General features: G+C 44.0%; 1 protein-coding gene across 5 annotated transcripts in view; it reads left to right on the top strand.

Annotated features, from left to right (window-relative positions):
• Positions 1–12,920: 12,920 nt before the first annotated feature.
• Positions 12,921–18,818, top strand: part of ADAMTS6 (ADAM metallopeptidase with thrombospondin type 1 motif 6) — a 134,716-nt gene continuing 128,818 nt past the window's right edge. For 2 of the 5 annotated variants that reach the window (XM_034440985.3, XM_034440980.3), the window contains exon 1: positions 13,315–13,822. The gene's annotated coding sequence lies outside the window, so the exon portion shown is untranslated. Of the gene's footprint in view, positions 13,015–13,189; positions 13,823–18,818 lie in introns of those variants that run through there. The other 3 variants (XM_034440984.3, XM_087885727.1, XM_034440983.3) reach the window with 3 other exon arrangements.

Raw genomic sequence — 18,818 nt, 5'->3', positions numbered from 1 at the left:
TAATTTCTTTTGAAAGAGATCCATATTTTTTGCATTAACCTAATGCAAGCTGAAATCTAATCTAAAATGACTTGAGAGGCATTTCAAACTTTGTGGAGTTTTCAAATATTTGGGCTAAATATAAGTTCATAACAATCTCTTAGCAGTTTTTTGTGGTAAAGTATTTTCTTCCAACATTTGTTCTTACGACAAATTACAGGGTTTTAAAAATTATTTTTGGGAAGCATCAACATTTCAAGACTCCTTTTGCTGTCAAGTAAAATTAAAGCAGGCACTGATATTGTAAAACCCCACAATTCTATATTTGAACAAACCTCTATTTCATTTCAAATTAATAATTCTTTTAATAATTTTTCCTTCTAATATGTAAACAACAGCAAATGAGCAAGAGGCTCCTGGCTCGACATACTTCTCAGCAGTGTTTCTCAACCTTAGCAACTTTAAGATGGGTGGACTTCAACTTTCAGAATTCCCAATGCTGGCTAGGAAATTCTGGAAGTCGAAGTTCATCCATCTTAAAGTTACCATTATGTCCTTTTCTGCACCTCAGATAAAAAGGGGAAAAATGCAATGGCACATTTAACTGGGAAGAAACAGGCCACAATGTTGTTATTGCTATTGGGTAGGGAATTTATATCCTTCAAATATTGTTCGACTTCAAATCCTGATGAGAAAAATGCACAGAGACATACAGTTTCCTCATTGTAAAACTTTAGCTTCCATTCGTTCCATAGAAATTTAAGTAGAGCTAATGACTGATGCGGTGGCTCAGTGGCTTAGATGCTGAGCTTGTCGATCGAAAGGTCGGCAGTTCAGTGGTTCGAATCCCTAGTGCTGTGTCATGGGGTGAGCTCCCATTACTTGTCCCAGCTTCTGCCAACCTAGCAGTTGGAAAGCACATAAAAATGCAAGTAGAAAAATAGGAACCACCTTTGGTGGGAAGGTAACAGCATTCCGTGCAACTTTGACATTTAGTCATGCTGGCCACATGACTATGGAGACATCTTAGGACAGCGCTGGCTCTTCGGCTTTGAAACAGAGATGAGCACTGCCCCCTAGAGTCGGGAACGACTAGCGCATATGTGCAAGGGGAATCTTTACCTTTAATGACTGAGAGCCAGTTTGGTGTAGTGGTTAAGGCATGATGCTAGAAATCAGAAGATCATACGTTTGAATCTCTTCTTTGGTACAAAGCCATTTGAATGATCTTTAGTCAGTCACTCAGCCCTAGGAAACAGACAATGGCAAGCCACTTCTGAAATCTGCGGGGACTTGTATAGGCAGTTGCCAGGAATCAACAGTGACTTGTGATGCATTTTTATCTCACGCTTTTGGATTTACTTGGAACCAACAAGAAGTCAACAAAAAGAACTATTATCGCAACAAGAGTTTAGGTGTCCTCTCTACCTTCCAGTCCCGGAGAAAAACTATATGTTGTTAAAAGTCAACACTTACTTGATGGTACATAATCAACCAACCAACCAACCAACCAACCAACCAACCAACCAACCAACCCACTAGTCAAAAGATTCGCAATTGTGTACTTGCAGATACACAAACTGAGGATGGCTGAATCTATATGGCAACAGTCCCAAAGATGATTTTTTTTCCCCAAGGGGCAACTGGACTCTGGTTTTTCTTTGAAGACATTTTGTTTCTCATCCAAGAAGTTTCTTCTGACAGCTCAGACCTGAAGAAGCTTCTTGGATGAAAAGTGAAACATCAAAGAAAAACCAGAAAGTCCAGTTGCCTCTTGAAGAAAAACCCTTTGGGACAACCATAACCTGAATGATTGAGAATCTCCATAGACATATATGGCAACAGCCATTTTATACCCCTCCTACCTCCTGTGAAGAGTTGGGAAGCTACTTCTTGCCTTTTCTTAAGATGGAATGAAAAGAATAAGAGAAAAAAATCCACAATGGCATAACTGTCGTCTCTACTGACATATTCAAGAAGCGTGCTTACCTGTTGTCCAACTGGTGGTTTATTACCCCCATCCTTTTGGGACTCATTGGATGGATAAAATCCAAAACAGCCTTAGAGACATAGTGCCAGTAAAAGTATGAAGTGTCCCTAAGACTTCATCTTGATCTTAAGAAAATTAAGAATGTTAAATCTCTATTTGTGATACCCATGATGAAACTCACTAAAAGGATTAGTTTAAGCCTATATAACATTAGCTCTATTTAAAGCTAAAACTAATTCCCTGAGTCAGTTATCTGCTTTTGGGAATTGCACAGTGTACCACTAATTGACACAATTAAGCAAGTCATGGGAACTGGATCTAAGAAACATCAATTCTATTGAAATCATCCAGCTGGAAATGTAGCCAATTGATAGCTATATAACCTACAAATCTGTTGACTCAATTCCATTTAATAGGGCTCAAATCTGTTGACTCAATTCCAATTAATAGGGATTTCTCAGACAGAACTGTTATTTATCCACTCACTATGTTCACCAGCTGCCACTAGAAAACAGACTTTACTTGTCTAGCTCCCTGACTAATCAATGGAAGTTTTAGCAACTCTTGTTGTTATGATTGGGTATCACCAAATAAATTGTCATTTGCTGAAATATATTTAACAATTTGAGTACTTAGAAGAGGTGCCAAAAACTATTCCACAGGTACTCAATTTAAGTGCAGAATTTGTCCTGGAAAAAAAAACTTGCATTGATTTATAGAATACTTGTGATGGGAAATTAGAAATGTACAGCATTATTTTATTTATTTATTTATTAAATTTATATTAACTGTCTATCATACCATAAATGGATGTTGAGAAGTGAAGTGATAGCAATAGATATCTCAAACACTGAATTACTTTCATTACAAGATGAATATACAATGGATAAATATGAGATCCTCAAAAATATTTTGGGTATGGTGTGTCTAGAAGAGAAAAAAATAAGCCAGACCTCTGAAATTTATGCCCTGTATCCTAAATATGAAGCCATAGTTCTCTATTTTAAAAAGGATATCCAGCATGTATGTATGTGATGTTTTCAATTCTGCTTAGTTTTTATCCAATTAGTGTTTGTGTTACATATTTTCTTCCTCTAAACTCATCTTTGGTTTGTCATAACTCAGGGTTATGCCAGATTGGAGACTCTCTAAGAGATGAAGTGAGACAAAATACCAGGGAGTGAGTAATCAATCTCCCCTGTACATACTGTGTACTTTTGAAAGTGTTTAATGCAAACTTTCTCCAAATGATTGCCATGATGGGCAGCTCTTGTCATATAATACCCATTTATCAGTGGAAACCGTCTAGTCTGCCTTCAACTCATTTTTCTGGGAAAGTGATCACACTTCCCAGAAGTCAAAGGACAGCCACCTGTCAATTCATTATTTTTGCTTGGAAAGGAAGATAACTGCTTGGGGCTGCTTTGCTTCTAATCATACTATCTTCTCAATTATAAATAAATAAATACAAAATAAATAAATACAAAATACCATCCACTGAGGCATGGAAAAGGTAGGAAGATAATGGTCCTCTGACTACTGGCAACTCTGAATACCATGCACAAGACCAAGACAGTGGGAATTGTTTGTGGATTGATGAAAGATAGGAGAGCATAACTATTCATTCCTGCTTTATCCCATGCAAATCTGCAACTTGTACATCAGGCTTACTGCTTGGTGCTCTTTCACCTTTTTAACTGGGAGTGTTCTCTCTCCCACTCATGCACTTCTCTCTTCCATATCTGTTAGGCTAAAAGAGTCAGAGGAAGGGGGACAGATTGAAATGAAAAGAAAGGGTTAATGAACGGCTAATGGAGCACTGTCTCCCCAATTGACATAATTAAAAACAGTAAAACCCGTAGATATGTGAAACCTTGTTGAAAGAAGCAATGGAAAAAATGTCCTTTCATTGGTGAAAGAGCTAGCAACGTGCATCTACCATAGCCTGTGTAGGATGGGGCAAGAATTCTTTCTGGAAATTGCTAGTTCTGGTTTTTAAAACCATACCTAACACTCTCAAACAAGTTCTATCTATCTATCTATCTATCTATCTATCTATCTATCTATCTATCTATCTATCTATCTCACAGTATGTGGTAACTCTAAAAGGGACGCGGTGGTTCAGAGGCCAAGACGCTGAGCTTCTTGATCAAAAGGTCAGCAGTTCAGTCGTTCAAATCCCTAGTGCCGCGTAATAGGGTGAGCTCCCGTTACTTGCCCCAGCTTCTGCCAACCTAGCAGTTCAAAAGCACTGAAGATAATAGCGTTCCATGCACCTCTGGCATTTAATCATGCTAGCCACATGACCACAGAGATGTCTTCGAACAGCTCTGGCTCTTCGGCTTTGAAACAGAGATGAGTACTGCCCCCTAGAGTCAGGAACGACTAGCACATATGTGCAAGGGGAACATTTACCTTCTATCTATCTATCTATCTATCTATCTATCTATCTATCTATCTATCTAAAATGGACCCATGTGAGTTTGAAAAGTGCGCTTTGTAAAAGCCAGGTATTCAGTCCAAGCCAAAATGGCCACAGAAGGCTGTGCTATGCCAGCAGATGGTGTAGGGGACCTATACCTGAACAGCCTAAAGGGGCTGTCCCCCACCATAGTCATTAACCATCTGAATCAGTGAAATGTGTTTGATTGTGGCCATGGCCACAAGAGAAGTAAAATACCTTTTAACACTAGAAATGTCAAAGTTGATGTTAAACTAGACCAGCTGTGGGCTGAAAGTTAAACACCAACATTTTAAGGACATGTATTATAAAAAGGATACAGGGATACAGTGGCTCAGTAGCTAAGACACTGAGTTTGTCGATCAAAAGGTCAGCAGTTCAGTGGTTTGAATCCCTAGTGCCGCGTAATGGGGTGAGCTCCCGTTACTTGTTCCAGCATCTGCCAATCTAGCAGTTCGAAAGCATGTAAAAAATGCAAGTAGAAAAATAGGGACCACTTTGGTGACGGCGCTCCGTGCACCTTCAGCATTGAGTCATGCTGGCCACATGACCATGGAGACATCTTTGGACAGTGCTGGCTCTTCGGCTTAGAAACAGAGATGATCACCACCTCTAGAGCCGAAAATGACTAGCACGCATGTGCGGGGGAACCTTTACCTTTACCTTATTATAAAAAGATTATTAGGGCATATTCCTAAAGTGGGGAGAGAACACCTGGATGTTGGTGTAATTGCTTCCTCCTTGATGGCTGCACCTCGGCTGACTGTGGAACTTTGTCCAAGAGAAGAATAATGTAAATTATTTATCTTGTGCTCATTATCTTTTATATACTTGATGCTCGCAGTTGATTAGGCCTCTTGAGTGCCATCTGTTGGCAAAAAGATTGATGATAGACTGTGCACATTAAATAAAACAAGCAAACAAGCTTATGGATAAATGAACAGTATTCTCTACAATTCTACTCATACATAGTTTTCCATATGCCTTGTTATAATCACCAATGAAATGTTAAGTGAGACCTTGAATCATCTCAACTCTAATTATGGCTAGCATAGGTTCTGGCACAAAGCGAAGAATTTATCTTATACAAAAACAAACGTTTATTTTTTGGGGAAAGGTCTGTATGTGTATTCTCAGCTAGGGAAATGTTTGTAGCTTCAGTCAGGCCTGAATTCTTTACAGCAATGCTAAAGGAAAGTTAAATCCAACAATGTAGAAAACGGAATGTGATTCTCCCTCCTGTACCCGAACCCCCGTCTGGCATCTTGAAAAGCAATATTTCAAGCTGTCTTTCAGATATTTTGTAGCTGAATGCTATGCAAGTCAGTTAGAACCACAACATTAACTTTTCATAAAGTTGAGAATTTGATCTCCCCCTCCCCCGCTTCTATCATTTGTCTATTGACACATTTAAATCATTTAATGGCTATAACAGAAACAGAAACAGCTGAATCCAAGTGCATTGTGCCCAGAATGTTGAAAACGTGATTCATTTAACTTTTTAAATATAGGATCTTATGTCTACTTAAGGGAGGTCAGTAGGAAAGGAAGGAAATCTCCTGTTTCCAGCTAAAGCTGTCCCTACCACTGAGGTGTCTGCAGAGTACAGACAGAAAAGTCCAGATGACAGCTGTAAAAGTAGGATTGAAATTCTGTCCTTTTTACGTGCATTACAAAATAAAAAAATCAGGTGGAGTTTCAGCCATACCATCATGGCTGCCATATGGACCAGAGGTGTTATTCAGCAGGTTCTGACCAGTTCTGGAGAACCGGTAACGGAAATTTTGAGTAGTTCGGAGAACCGGTAAATACCACCTCTGACTGGCCCCACCCTCATTTATTCTCTGCCTCCCGAGTCCCAGCTGATTGGGAGGAAATGAGGATTTTTGCAGTAACCTTCCCCTGGAGTGGGGAGGGAATGGAGATTTTACAGTATCCTTTGCCTGCCACGCCCACCATGCCACACCCACCAAGCCATGCCCACAGAACCGGTAGTAAACAATTTTGAATCCCACCCCTGATCTGGACTTTTTGTAATCATACTCCATGGGCACCCTTGCCTGCCACTCTCATCCTACCTCAGACAATACCGTATTACAGGTCAGAATTCAAGAGGGATTTTTTCTATTGATAGTTTGATAAAGTTGGAAGAAGATGTACAAGGTTCTAAAATGAAAAATAAAAACCATCAATAATCTGTGCTATACTGATGGCACTAATCTGATAGCCAAAAATGCAAAGAAAGCAAGTAGTAAAAGGCAAGGAGCACAATGGGGAAAAAAAAAAACCCGGGACTAAAATTAAAGATAAAGATAAGTACAATAATCAGCCTTAGAATTGACAATGAAGATATCAAAGGATATCCTATCCTAGGATAACCTATCCTAGTTAGGATTAACTATCAACAGTAAAAGGAAGTAGCAACCAAGAAAAATGCCACAGACTAGCACTTGGTAGAGTAACCAGGAAAGTCTTGGCATGATGTGTTTATACCTGCAGAAATCAGAATCATGCAGGCAATGGTATCCCCTGTGATACTTCATGGAAGTGAAAGTTGGGTGTTTAAGAAACAGGTGCTGATGCTTTTAAATTTTAGTTTTGGAGAAAGCCTCAGATAGAGTAAATACCATGGGCAGCCAAGAAATTCAACCATTGAACAAATGAAGCCAGAATTCTTACTCAGAGCATAGATAGCCAGGCTCAGATTACTATATTTCAGGCAAGTTATGAGAAGGTCTGGCTCTCCAGAGAAGCCTCTAATGCTGGAAAATGTAGAAGGAAAGAGAAGAGATTGACCAACAGGAAGGTGATGGATTAAGTACCAATGGATGCACCATTGGAAGACCTGATTACCATGATGGGGACAATTGCCATGGAGAAAATGTATTGATGTGATTGCTAATAGTCAACCTTGACTTGAGGATACATAATCAATTGATACATACTCATCAGCTTAATAAAGTAATATCCAATAGGTCACTAAGTGTTTGTCTTTGATCTTTTGACCTTAGCCCTACTAAGAAAAGGGGCTTATTGCTGGAAAATTGAAAATAATAGTATGGCCTAATCCCTGACTTTTTATCCATTTCATTCCCTTTTTCAAGATCCAATGCTGGTTCAGATATTTTTCTGCTTGAGGAGAAGAGCTCATCATTGGGACTACCACTATTTCCATATGTTTTATATCTGAGAGCTGGACAGACTGGCAACTAAACATTACCAGGCAAGGACCTCCAAGGAGAGCAGGAAAAAACCAGAACATGAAGACTGGTGCAAAGCAGGCAGAAGGGCACAGACAGATTTATCCATTTGACATACCCAATCTCCACTATCTCCTCTCTCTTCTATAGAGGTAAGACCAAGTGCCTGGAATATTTCATCCAATTATGGAAACCTTGTTTCAGGAAAGACAATGTCTACCTGAGAATGTCCAAAAGAATACAACCAATATAGTAAGGATCTGGAAGGAAAAACCTAATAGGAATTGTTAGAGGCACTGGCAGAGGTGGGTTTCAGCAGATTCTGACCACTTCTGGAGAACCGGTAGCAGAAATTTTGAGTAATTTGGAGAACCAGTAAATACCACCTCTGACAGCCCCACCCCCATCTATTCTCTGCCTCCTGAGTTCCAGCTGATCGGGAGGAAATGGGGATTTTGCAGTAACCTTACCTTGCCATGCCCACCAAGCCATGCCACGCCCACCAAAAAATGCCACCTCCACAGAACCAGTAGTAAAAAAATTTGAATCCCACCACTGGGCACTGGATATGTTAAGCCTGGAGAAAAGAAGATTCTGAGGAGAGAGAAAGTGGATTCTGAACATTTGAAGAATTTCTTGGCAGTATAAGCATTTAGAAGTGGTAAACTCTCCTTCATTAAAGCTTTATAAACAGAGATAAAATAGACTGAGACTGTTGCATTAAGCCTATTGGGTAACCACTTTTCTTCACTGATAGAGAATTGAATTAGACCCTTCTCAATTTTATTTCAATTTTTTACTCTTAAAAATTGGGAGAGTGGGGCAGAGTTCAGCAGATGGCAGAAACATTTTGCTTCTAACTGCAAAGCTAAAGCTTAGTCCTGATTTTTTTTTTTGCTTGGATCAGCAGCCCTTCATATACTGTAAAAGAAAATTTCTCAGCCAGGGTATCCAACATTGCTAATGATATGTAGTTTAGATATTGCAAATGATTGATTCCTGTCCCAACTTGGTCTTATTTTACATTTAACCACAGTTGCTACAGACTGTACACCACTGAAAGATTTTTGTAGTCATTTTTTAAAAATTTAAATTGATGATAGCAAGATTCTGAGGACAGTTGTCCCACAAGCTGATTTATAAATAGTTTATATAAATAAGCAAACTGATGAGAGATTTCCACTATCTCTTGGCAGAACAAACTTCCCTGTAAATGAAAAAGGTTGAAAATTCTGCTGTGATCTTCCAGTAATCTGATTAACGATCCCATGATCACAACTGAGCACGAAATTTATGTTGCTAAGCGAGGCATTTGAATTTTGCTCCATTTTACGACCTTTCTTGCCGCAGTTGTTAAGTGAATCACTGCAGTTGTTAAATTAGTAACCCGGTTGTTAAGTGAATCTGGCTTCCCCATTGACTTGGCTTGTCAGAAGGTCACAGAAGGTGGTCACATGATCCCAGGATACTGCAACCTTCATAACTATGAATCAGTTACCAAGGGGCTGAATGTTGATCATGGAGATGCTGCAACGGTTGTAAGTGTGAAAAATGGTCATAAGTCACTTTTTTCAGTGCCGTTGTAACTTTGAACGGTCACTAAACAAACTGTTGTAAGTCGAGGACCATCGGTATTTCCTAGAGCTGATGAAAAAAATGTTTCATGTTTTCACTTCATTTTAATTTTTAAAATGTTTCATTTGGAAGGATTACTTGGAATGGGGTAACATTCAGATAAACCGAATGAAGACTATTCAAATTAGTTCTTTCAAGAAAAATAAGCAGGAAGCGAAGCGAAACAAATGTCAGTGCATTTTCTATTTTTTTGGCAGTAAGTCCAAGTAGGCTTAACACCGCAGCAAATTTTACAAGTAATGGGAATCTATCCAGGTGAAAGAGAGGCCTTCCAGATATTTGGATTGCAAAGCCTATCAAAGCCCATCACCAAAGAGCCTTGGTGGCGCAGTAGACTAAAGTGCTGTTAAGTAGTACCAGCTGCCTGCAATTACTGCAAGTTCAAATCTCACCAGGCTCAAGGTTGACTCAGCCTTCCATCCTTTCGAGGTAGGTAAAATGAAGACCTGGTTTGTGGGGGCAATAAGCTGACTTTGTATAAAAAAGAACACCGCTTGGGGGGAGGCGAAAGCCCTACTAAGCAGGTATATACAAAAGTATGAAGGCTATTGCTTAACGCATTGTAAACCACCCTGAGTCTCCGGAGAAGGGCGGCATATAAATCGAACCAATCAATCAATCAATCAATCAATCAATCAATCAATCAATAAATAAATAATGCTTCATAGGATCCTCGCTGGATACAGTAGATAAGAGCTGGTTTCAAACCAGGGGTGAAATGCTCCCGGTTCGAACCGGATCGCCCGATCTGGTAGTGATGGAGGCGGGTGGTTCGGAGAACCGATAGCAAAAATCCCTACCCCCCCCCCATCCCAGCAGAGCCACACAATCATCAGAGGCTTTTTTTTACTTTTAGAAGCCTTTTTTCTACCTCCTCTTTGGCTGAAAAAATGCTTTTAAAAGTAAAAAAAAAAAAAAAAGCCTCTGATGATCCTGTGGCTCAGCTGGGATCGTCAAAGGCTTTTAAAAGAAAAAAAGCCTCTGCCGATCAGGCAACTCAGCCTTTTGAAAGTATTTTTTTACCAAAAAATGGTTTTAAAAGTAAAAAAAAAAAATTGGCCACGCCCACCCAGTCACATTATCCCCACCACCACCAAGCCACGCCCACAGAACCGGTAGTAACAAATTTTAGATTTCACCGCTGTTTCAAACCAGTAAGGGAAGCCAGTATTTGCCCATTCCTGATTTAGCTCTATTTATAATTTATCTACCCCTAGAAAAGCAGAGAAGACAGGCCGTCGCGGTTCATAATGAACACAGGCAAGCGGAACCGCAGTTTCCACTAAACTGGTAGCCAAGTTCAGTTCCGGCAACTATCGAATTCAAATCGTTATCCAGTTGCTCTTTACCGCTGCTGGCCGCAGGATGGCGCTCCTTGAATAGGCAATAAGTATTTCTCAGCTTCGCTCGTTTCTTTCTTTTCTTTTTAAAAGGAGGCATCCAGTTTCTCTCTCCCTTTTGTTGTTAACGCTTATGGGTGTGTGTGTGTGTGTGTGTGGTGGGTTTGGAAGCTGCTGGGTAAATTGCATTGATATAGCATATTTAGCAACCGACCCAACAGTTCGAGTTTCTCATCCCTTCGAGCCCAAGAGCAGACGGAGAGGCTTGACACCGCACCCCCCGCCCCGCGCCCATTGTCTCGGAAACGCTTTAAAGACGAAACTTTTAAATATCGGGAAAGCTTTTCTCCAAAACTCAGCCTGCTTAGATGCCCTTGGGACGCGGCAGCCACAGGCCACGTTTCTTTCGGCGTCCGCCAGCGCGAAGCTGAGCCTCGCTGGGCTCTCCCGAGGGGAGAGGGGCGGGCGGAGGGTGTGTGTGTGTTGGTTGTCCCTTGGGCTGTGGAACAAACCGAAACCCGCTAAGCTGAATCTTAAATTTGCACCCAGGAGCGCTGGTGGGTTCCGCGGGAAGATCGAGCCTCCGCGGGCGCAGAATCATTAAATGGGCCCCGCGACACAAACTGGATGGGGGGGGAGCGGGGAGAAATCGCTTGTCCCACTCATGCCCAGCTGAGATCTCTCGTGGTGGGTGAAAACGCCCTTTATGGTTCCTCCTGGAGCCTCGCACGCTTTCAGATTGGTGGTTTTTGGTTTGTGCGACCCAGCTCACTCACTCATTCACCCACTTTTCTATCGCGCTTAGCTTTGCTGCTTCTTTCCCCTTTTGGCGAAAATAAGCCCCGAGTTTAATGTCTCTTTCTCGCCCTCCCACTCGGATCCTCTCCAAGCAACCCTTTCGCCGGTCTGTTCCTAGGTGTGAAGAGCAGTTTAAAGGAAAGCGAAAGTGTCTTGGCAATTTTTTAGTCGGAACGCGTAGCTTTTATTTCAGCTCGGTTTGTGCAAATCTGCAGAGCTTTTTCCTCCTGGCTGCGACCGGTGCAGCGTGGCCATGAATATCCTCCGTACAAGAAACTTTTGAGGAAAGGGTGGGAGGGAGAAAACCAAACCCGAGAACCCTATCAACTGCCAGTTCCAAAGTCAGCTAGTTTCTGCTTCCCATCTGGAAATAATGTGGGATGAGAGAAGGGAAAAACAGAATCTCTTTCACAAGTCCGGGTTAGTTCAGTGAACAGAAGTGGGATAGGAGTGAAAGAGTATTTGTGATTGCTTTTGTCAGTTCTTCTCATATGTCACTATGTGGCCCCACCATCCTACAATGAGAGAAGGCGGGATTATCAGCATAGTACCGAAATTAAGTATCACCAAGATTTCCTTCGTGCACAAGTTTGCATACACCTAAAATCAAAGGTGTGAATGAGCCCAATGCATCTCTGGAAACCACTACAGTAAACATGTAGTGTACAGAAACTGTAAACACACTATATTACAGGTGTGATATAGCACGCAAGAACCATCAGCTGCCTACATCTCCTTCCTGGGGGCTCCGGAAACTTGTTCTTTGATGGTGGAATTCCATGTGTTCATCATCATCATCATCATCCTGTTCATGTCATGTGGACACTTGCTCAGATGGCCTCTCATAGGCACTTCTGTGTGTAAAGAGAACTGTGGAAACTTCATAAAGGTGAACATGCTGTCGTACCTTGGACTTTAAACAATGGGTGACCGTAACAGATTAAATTAGGCAATTCAAGTCCCTTGTGCCTTAGTTTGCCACAAAGATATTACCTCCAATGATTCATAGTCTCCATGTTTGGAAGCGAATAGACTAGCTCTATGGATAAGGGGTAGGTGCTCCTATATCCTGCTTTCTTTCTAGCCTACAGCTAAATGTCCAGATGGGCTCAATCTCGGGCCACGAGGACAAAATCTATTCCCTTTCAGCAACCCTTATCTGGATTTAAATAATCTGGATGGATGGAGTATATAACCATCAAACTTGTAACCACTGATGAGTTCACACTCTCGCCTGCATACGAGGCTAGATTAGTACAAAGAAAAGGAATCGAATGCTTTGTGTTCTTTTCCTGAAGGGGCGGCCGGGTAAATCTTTTGTGTAACGCGGGATAGCACCGCGGCAAGTTTATTGCAGACCGAAGGTACCGGGGCTGAGAAACCTCACACCGAGGCCGTTTGTTTGTTCTTCCTCCTCCTCCTCCCCCCTCAGTTTTGAGTACCCCGTCCAGGGCAGTGCGCGGAAGCCGCCTGGTTTCAGCGGTCATTTAAGTTCCCCGAGCGCGGAAGATTTTTCCAGATACACCGTCTCATCCCGAGACAAGTCGCCTTTCCCCCCGTTTCTGCAGAGCAGTTTTGAAACGGCCCGTCTGACCGAGAGAGCTAGCAGAGGTAGGCGGCCTGAGGGAGAGTCATAGGAGAGAGAGAGGGGGAGAGGGAGAAGAGCGCTATGGCGCGCGCAAAAGAAACAGACAGTCGGCGGGTGGGGGGGAGGAGTTAAGTTTACATTGTCCTAGCCCACTCCATTACCCCTTAATTGTACCTCTGCCTTCCCCTCCTCCTCCACGTAATGGCCCGACATGCGCAGCTGTGCCAGCGGCACATTTGCAAACTGACGTCAGCATGCCCTCCCAGGCCAAAATAGTCCGCTTCTGCTGCAGCTCTAAACTTGGCTAAAGGCCGGTAGTGAGCAGAGATCTCGAGCTACTTCAACAAAAAACTTTCTCTCCAGCCTTTCCTGCTCCCTCTTCCCCTCCTTCCTTCCCTCTCTCCTTCTTTTGAATGGTATTCACATCATAGTTCTGCCTCGAAAGGGTGGCCAAGAAGCAAACCTTAACTCCCGATTAAGTCTTCCCCCCCCCACCCTGCTCTCCCCGTTTCCTCTTTCCCCTGTTCCTTTCTCTCTCTCCCCCCCCCCCATCTCTTTCTTTTTCTTTTTTCTTTTTTGGTTGTAAAAAGACAAAAAAAAAATGCAGGGTGCTTAGACAGGCTGGATAAGCCTATGGCATCCCTCTTTCCTGCTTAGTCTGTCCGGTTTGTCTCAGTTTAGGAAAAGCTAGAGGATTTTATTCTGCTCTAGAATTTACCTCTGGCTGGCTTTTGCCAAGAGGGGGAAATCAGAGAGGAATACGGGACCCGTCCAGTCCAATTGCCATTGTCTGAAAGTCACTTTGTAGCAAAGAAATTGAAGATGAGAACGGTAAGGAAAGCTTTGACGGGCTTTTTCGCCTTATGATTTTCTTGTCTCCCGCATAGATACGGAGTGGGGGTGCTCGGTAAATACACTGGCTAGGCGATCTGGATTTGCAATGATTTCAGAGAGATCTCTGAGCGGTGAGGATTAACGGGGGCGGGGAGACGAGGGGCGCGAAGACTTTCTGCGGCAAAGCAGCTGGATTTAACAAGTGTGCTCCTAAGGAGCGGAAACGCTTCACTGAGAACCCAGCAAAACATCTGGCCGCGAATGTGAAACTGGGTGTCTGCGAGACGTTGCTTCTAATCTAAACCCGTTACTTGGCAGGGGGCCGCCAGTGTCTACTATAGCTATGGGGAAGACAAGTGCGTGTTTTTTTGTGCATGGAACGCAAGGCTGGGTTGATGGGGATCACTCGAGCCGGCTTGCTCCACTGAATGGAGAGGGACCTCCCAACTCTTAAGGGGCTAATGGGAGAGGTGGAAGAGCGGAGCTTTGATTTACTCGGCGATCCGGAGGGCTTTGCTAGACACACAGCCCTTAACGGAGCTTCTGGAATCGCGGTGGGGCTGCTCAAAGGGATCGTTGGGGGAGGGTGGTAAAAGGTGGCGGCGAAGGTGTGTGACCGGAGAGTGAAGGTAGGGGTGGAGGACGAATTTCTGCGTCCAGATCCCATGTATTGGCTGCTTCCTTTCATTGCTGTGAGCTCGGAGAGAGAGTCAGTCCCAGACGCTTGTTTTCAGCTGGGCTTCTTCTGCAACTCCTATGGGCCTCGTGCCAAGTGTCTGGGCTACACGCGTTTTATCCAAATAGATTTAGCGCTGCTGTCTGGAAATGGGCTGCTGAATGTTAACTTTAGGATCAGCTCCATTAGAACAGCTCCAGACTCTTCCCTCCGATGGGGGGGGGGGAGAGGAGGGGGGAGGGAGGCGGGGAGGCAGGCTTTTGTTCTTTCTAGTTCTCTTGAAGGGGGAGATATGTTCTTTTGTACGACGTAGGATTATGTATATACGTGGGGGGGGGAGCGGCGGAGGACTTTTAAAAAAGTTTTGTCTGGAGTTGTAGCAGTAAAAATGACAGCTGATCCCTTTGAGAGTGAAATGGGGGGGGGGAAGAAAAGGAGGGCGGCGCAAAGTTACACGAATCGGTTCAGTTTTGCCCTCTCCCCACCCCCATCCTCCACCACCCAGGTGGCAGTTGCTCTCCAGAGCTGCCTTGCGAGAGGAGGCACCGCTTTCTGCTCGGATCTGCAGTCCCCCCTCCCCACCTTCGGCTGATTTGGGAGTCCCATCGGATTCCGTGAAATTTGCGAAATCCGAGTGGATAGGCAGGCAGGCGGGCGGGCGGGCAGCCTTTTCCTTTCGCTTTTTCCCAAAATTACAGACAATTGAAAGCCGGAGCGAATGAATCCCCGCGTCCGCCTTTCGGTGTTTAGTTCCCGTCCTCTTGAGCGTAAGAAATTCCCGGCTGCGGAACCCAGAACAGACAAGCGGTTACCTGGGACCCCATATCGCTCCCCCCTCCCTCCCTCCACAGCCCGGGTATCGCCTTAGCAACTTCAGTCTCCCCGGCTGGCCGCTTCTCCCAGCCCTCCCCGTCCAGAGTCTGCAGCTCTCCCGAGTCCCGCTCAGTGCCAGGAGACTCTGCGACTCGCCTGCGAGCCAAAGCAGAGGACTGGGAGGGTGTGTGTGTGTGTGTGTGTGTGGAATGGGCCGACTTCGCCTCTCGCGTCCTCCCCGTAGGGAACCGGAGCGCCCGCCAAGGATTATAGGCGTCTCTAGCCAAGGGCGTCGCTGCCAGACACCAGCCGGGTATGCGCGAACCTGAAGGCCGCGCGGCGGAGCTCGAGGGAAGCCCTGGCCAGGAGAAGCGGCGAGGGGCCCCGGGTCCAGCGCTGACTGGCTGGCGAGAGCCGTGACCTTCCCTCTTGCTCTGGTCTTACGCGCAGCGCGGCATCCGGTCAGGTTCTCCCTCCTCCCCCGCCCCGCCCCGCCCCGCCCCGCCCGGAACCAGACTTGGCGCGACTAAATGCCCGGCGGTAACCGGGCTGCAGGTGGTAAAGGGGCGGGGGGGGGGGCGGAGGAAGGACGAGGCTGGAGAATGAGGCGCCTGCCGCAGTCGGCGGAAAGCCTCTCGCTTCAGCTCAGCCGCTGCCTTTGGAGACGGTCCCCGGGGCCGGCGGCGACGATTGATGAGCTGCGGCCGCGGAACGGTGGCCAAGGCTCCGCGGGGACGAAGAAAGGATGCGGTCCGGGCGGAGGAGAGGAACCCGGGCGGCGCTGCTGCTGCTGCTTACCTGTTGGCTCAAAGAAGCCGGGAGTGGGTTGTCGGAGGCCAGGAAGAGCTTCGCTTGGGTTCCTCCTGCTCTCTAACTGGATAGACGTTCCCTAAGCCTATAAGAGACTGCCACTGCCCATGCACAGAGTTGCCACTACTTGCTTTCCCTCTCCCTTCCACTCTCCAGTGCCTGGTTGAAAATTAATCATGGTGTCCTTGGAGCTTTTGTTGCTTGCTTGCAGGCTTTTCATTGCCCAGCTAGGGAACTTTATCAGTGCAAGTTAAGTGTGGGGTTAGTTCCCTGTTTTTATATAGTACTGTTTGCCCACTAGTTGACCCTGAGCTACATATTTTTTTTTACTTCTGGTCGTCCTCAACATGACTTGTCCTTTAAGGACCAAAGTTCAAAGCATGGCCTTGGAAGGGGGCTTTAATATGTAAAGCACCTCTAACCATCGTAAAATCTTTCTCTCTTCACAGGCACATGATTGTGATCTGAGTGTTTGGCAACCTGTTTACTCTTGGTTAACTTGGTTGCCAAGCGCCCTATCATATGACTGCCATTTGCAGTTTTCTCTGTTGGCCTTTCCAGAAAATTAGTGGGGAAGTTGGCAGAGAAGGTTGCAAGTTGCTGCTATCTGAAAAAGGATTTCCCCTCCCCTCAAAAAATGAGGGGGGGGGCAGACATCCTTCATTGGGATGCAGCAATGAAGCAGGGATCTTTTTGATTCTCACTTAGCTTCTCCAGCCCAGTGCAGGATTTGCCTTTTAGAAGGGAGGGGTGCTTGTGCAATGAGCTGGATAAATAAAACAGATCTTCCAGATTGGATCCATGCTTTGTTTCTCCAGCCCAATGCACAGAGGGAAGAGGAACTTTTCCAAAGGGCTGAAGAAATGCAGATCCCATCCGAAAGTTTTCTGCAGCCCCTTGAAGGAGTGTCTCTCCATGCATGGTGGAGAAAAGAACTCCTCTGAAGGGCTGCAGAAAGAAAACTTAGATCCTGAAGACATTGTTTGTTTCTCCATCCCAGTGCAAGAGTTCCCTTCCATGCATGAAGGGGAGCTGCCTGCCTCCTTTGTCCTATTGCTTACCCACCACAACTAGGATAACCAGGGCTGTGTTTGTGGAATGAAATGATTAACTTAACAACCGTTTCACTCAACAGCCAAGATTTCAGTCCAGTTAGGATCATAAGTCAAGGATTACTTGTATGGAAGGTAGAAACGGAGAGGTAGAAACTTAAAATAACTCATCATGGTGCCTTTGGAACAAGTAAAATACCCAAGCCTTTAGTAAGCTTTCCGAACCGTCATTCATCAGAATGAAACATCTTTAGAAAAACACTTATGACTGTATGACTGTTACTTTGTAACTTTGTTGCTTGTATCCTTACGAATTATATTGGTATTGATTGTTTCCTGATTGCTTATTTGTACCCTATGACTATCATTAAGTGCTGTACCTTATGATTCGTGATGAAAGTATCTTTTCTTTTATGTACACTGAGAGTGTATGTACCAAGACAAATTCCTTGTGTGTCCAATCACACTTGGCCAATAAAGAATTCTATTCTATTCTATTCTATGAAACACCTTTAGAAAAAAAGAGAGGGAAAAAATGGGAAAAGACCTTAACTCCTGTAGCAATTCATCAGTGGCATATAGGTGGACCCATATGTGGTTGGATTTATCTCACTGGCTGTGGGACAAGATGTAAAAGAAAAGATTACTGTATACCAGTGACTGAAAATATGATACCACTCATTCCTGTCTCCTGCCATTTCCAAGTGGATGTCATGGCTGGTAGGCTGCTTTGACTCTGGCACCTCTCCGTTTCAAAAATAAGCACTGAGCCAACCAGCTAAGGCTTCCCTGAAAAGGGCCCTGCAGTCCTTACCCCAGCCTCTGCCATGGCAAGCTTTCTAAAATAACTATTCACTGCAGAAGGAAACTGAGGTGAATGTCAGTGTAATTGTATCACGCCCTCCCCACTAATATATTTATAGCATTTTAATTGTAGCATATTGAAGGAGAAAAAAGGAAGGTTTGTGCTAGTCAGGAAAAGGCTGCTAAGCTAATCACCTGCACCTTTGTGGAATTCCCCTGTGCATTATTTATTGCCTCTTTTCTTCACTTAGTTTCTCCTATTCCAGAGAGGCTTTTTCCATTAGGCGTAGCATTAATCCAGGTGCACGCAGCTCTTTTTTTTAAGAGTGTAACGGCTAAACCAAAAGCACAATGGACAGCTGAAATCATTATTCCATGGAATGTTCCACATGAGTTTCAAAGCATAAAATTTGTTTTCAGATTATGTTTCTTGCCTTAGTACTAAGTGTTGGCCCTCTGAAGTAGAAGCAGCACTTGAGAGTCCTTTGATCAGCATGATGATAGTGCAAAGAACTTGAATGGGTGAGGATGGAGGTTGCTTTCATCTAACACCTCCTTTATAGTCCCTCTATTGTTTAGCTGGTGCTATGTAGAAATGGTGATTAAACTTTTTTTTTTTTGCTTTTTAGAGTCAGTTTCACAGATACCTTCAGAGAATGACAAATGGGACATGCCTTGTCTTGTATTTGTATATGTATCAGGAATTTAATTGTTTTTTATAATCTGTTTTAAGATGCTCCAACCCAAGCTTGGATATGAATAATTTGGAATAAACATAGTGTAACAGAGAAGGGTTTATAGACTGGCTTCTTTTCTAAAGAGAACCAGACTGGGGAAA

The sequence above is a fragment of the Pantherophis guttatus genome, chromosome 2 (assembly GCF_059756535.1).
Source record: "Pantherophis guttatus breed Tessera chromosome 2, ASM5975653v1, whole genome shotgun sequence".
Taxonomy (NCBI): domain Eukaryota; kingdom Metazoa; phylum Chordata; class Lepidosauria; order Squamata; family Colubridae; genus Pantherophis; species Pantherophis guttatus.
This window is presented reverse-complemented; position numbering and strand designations above follow the sequence as displayed.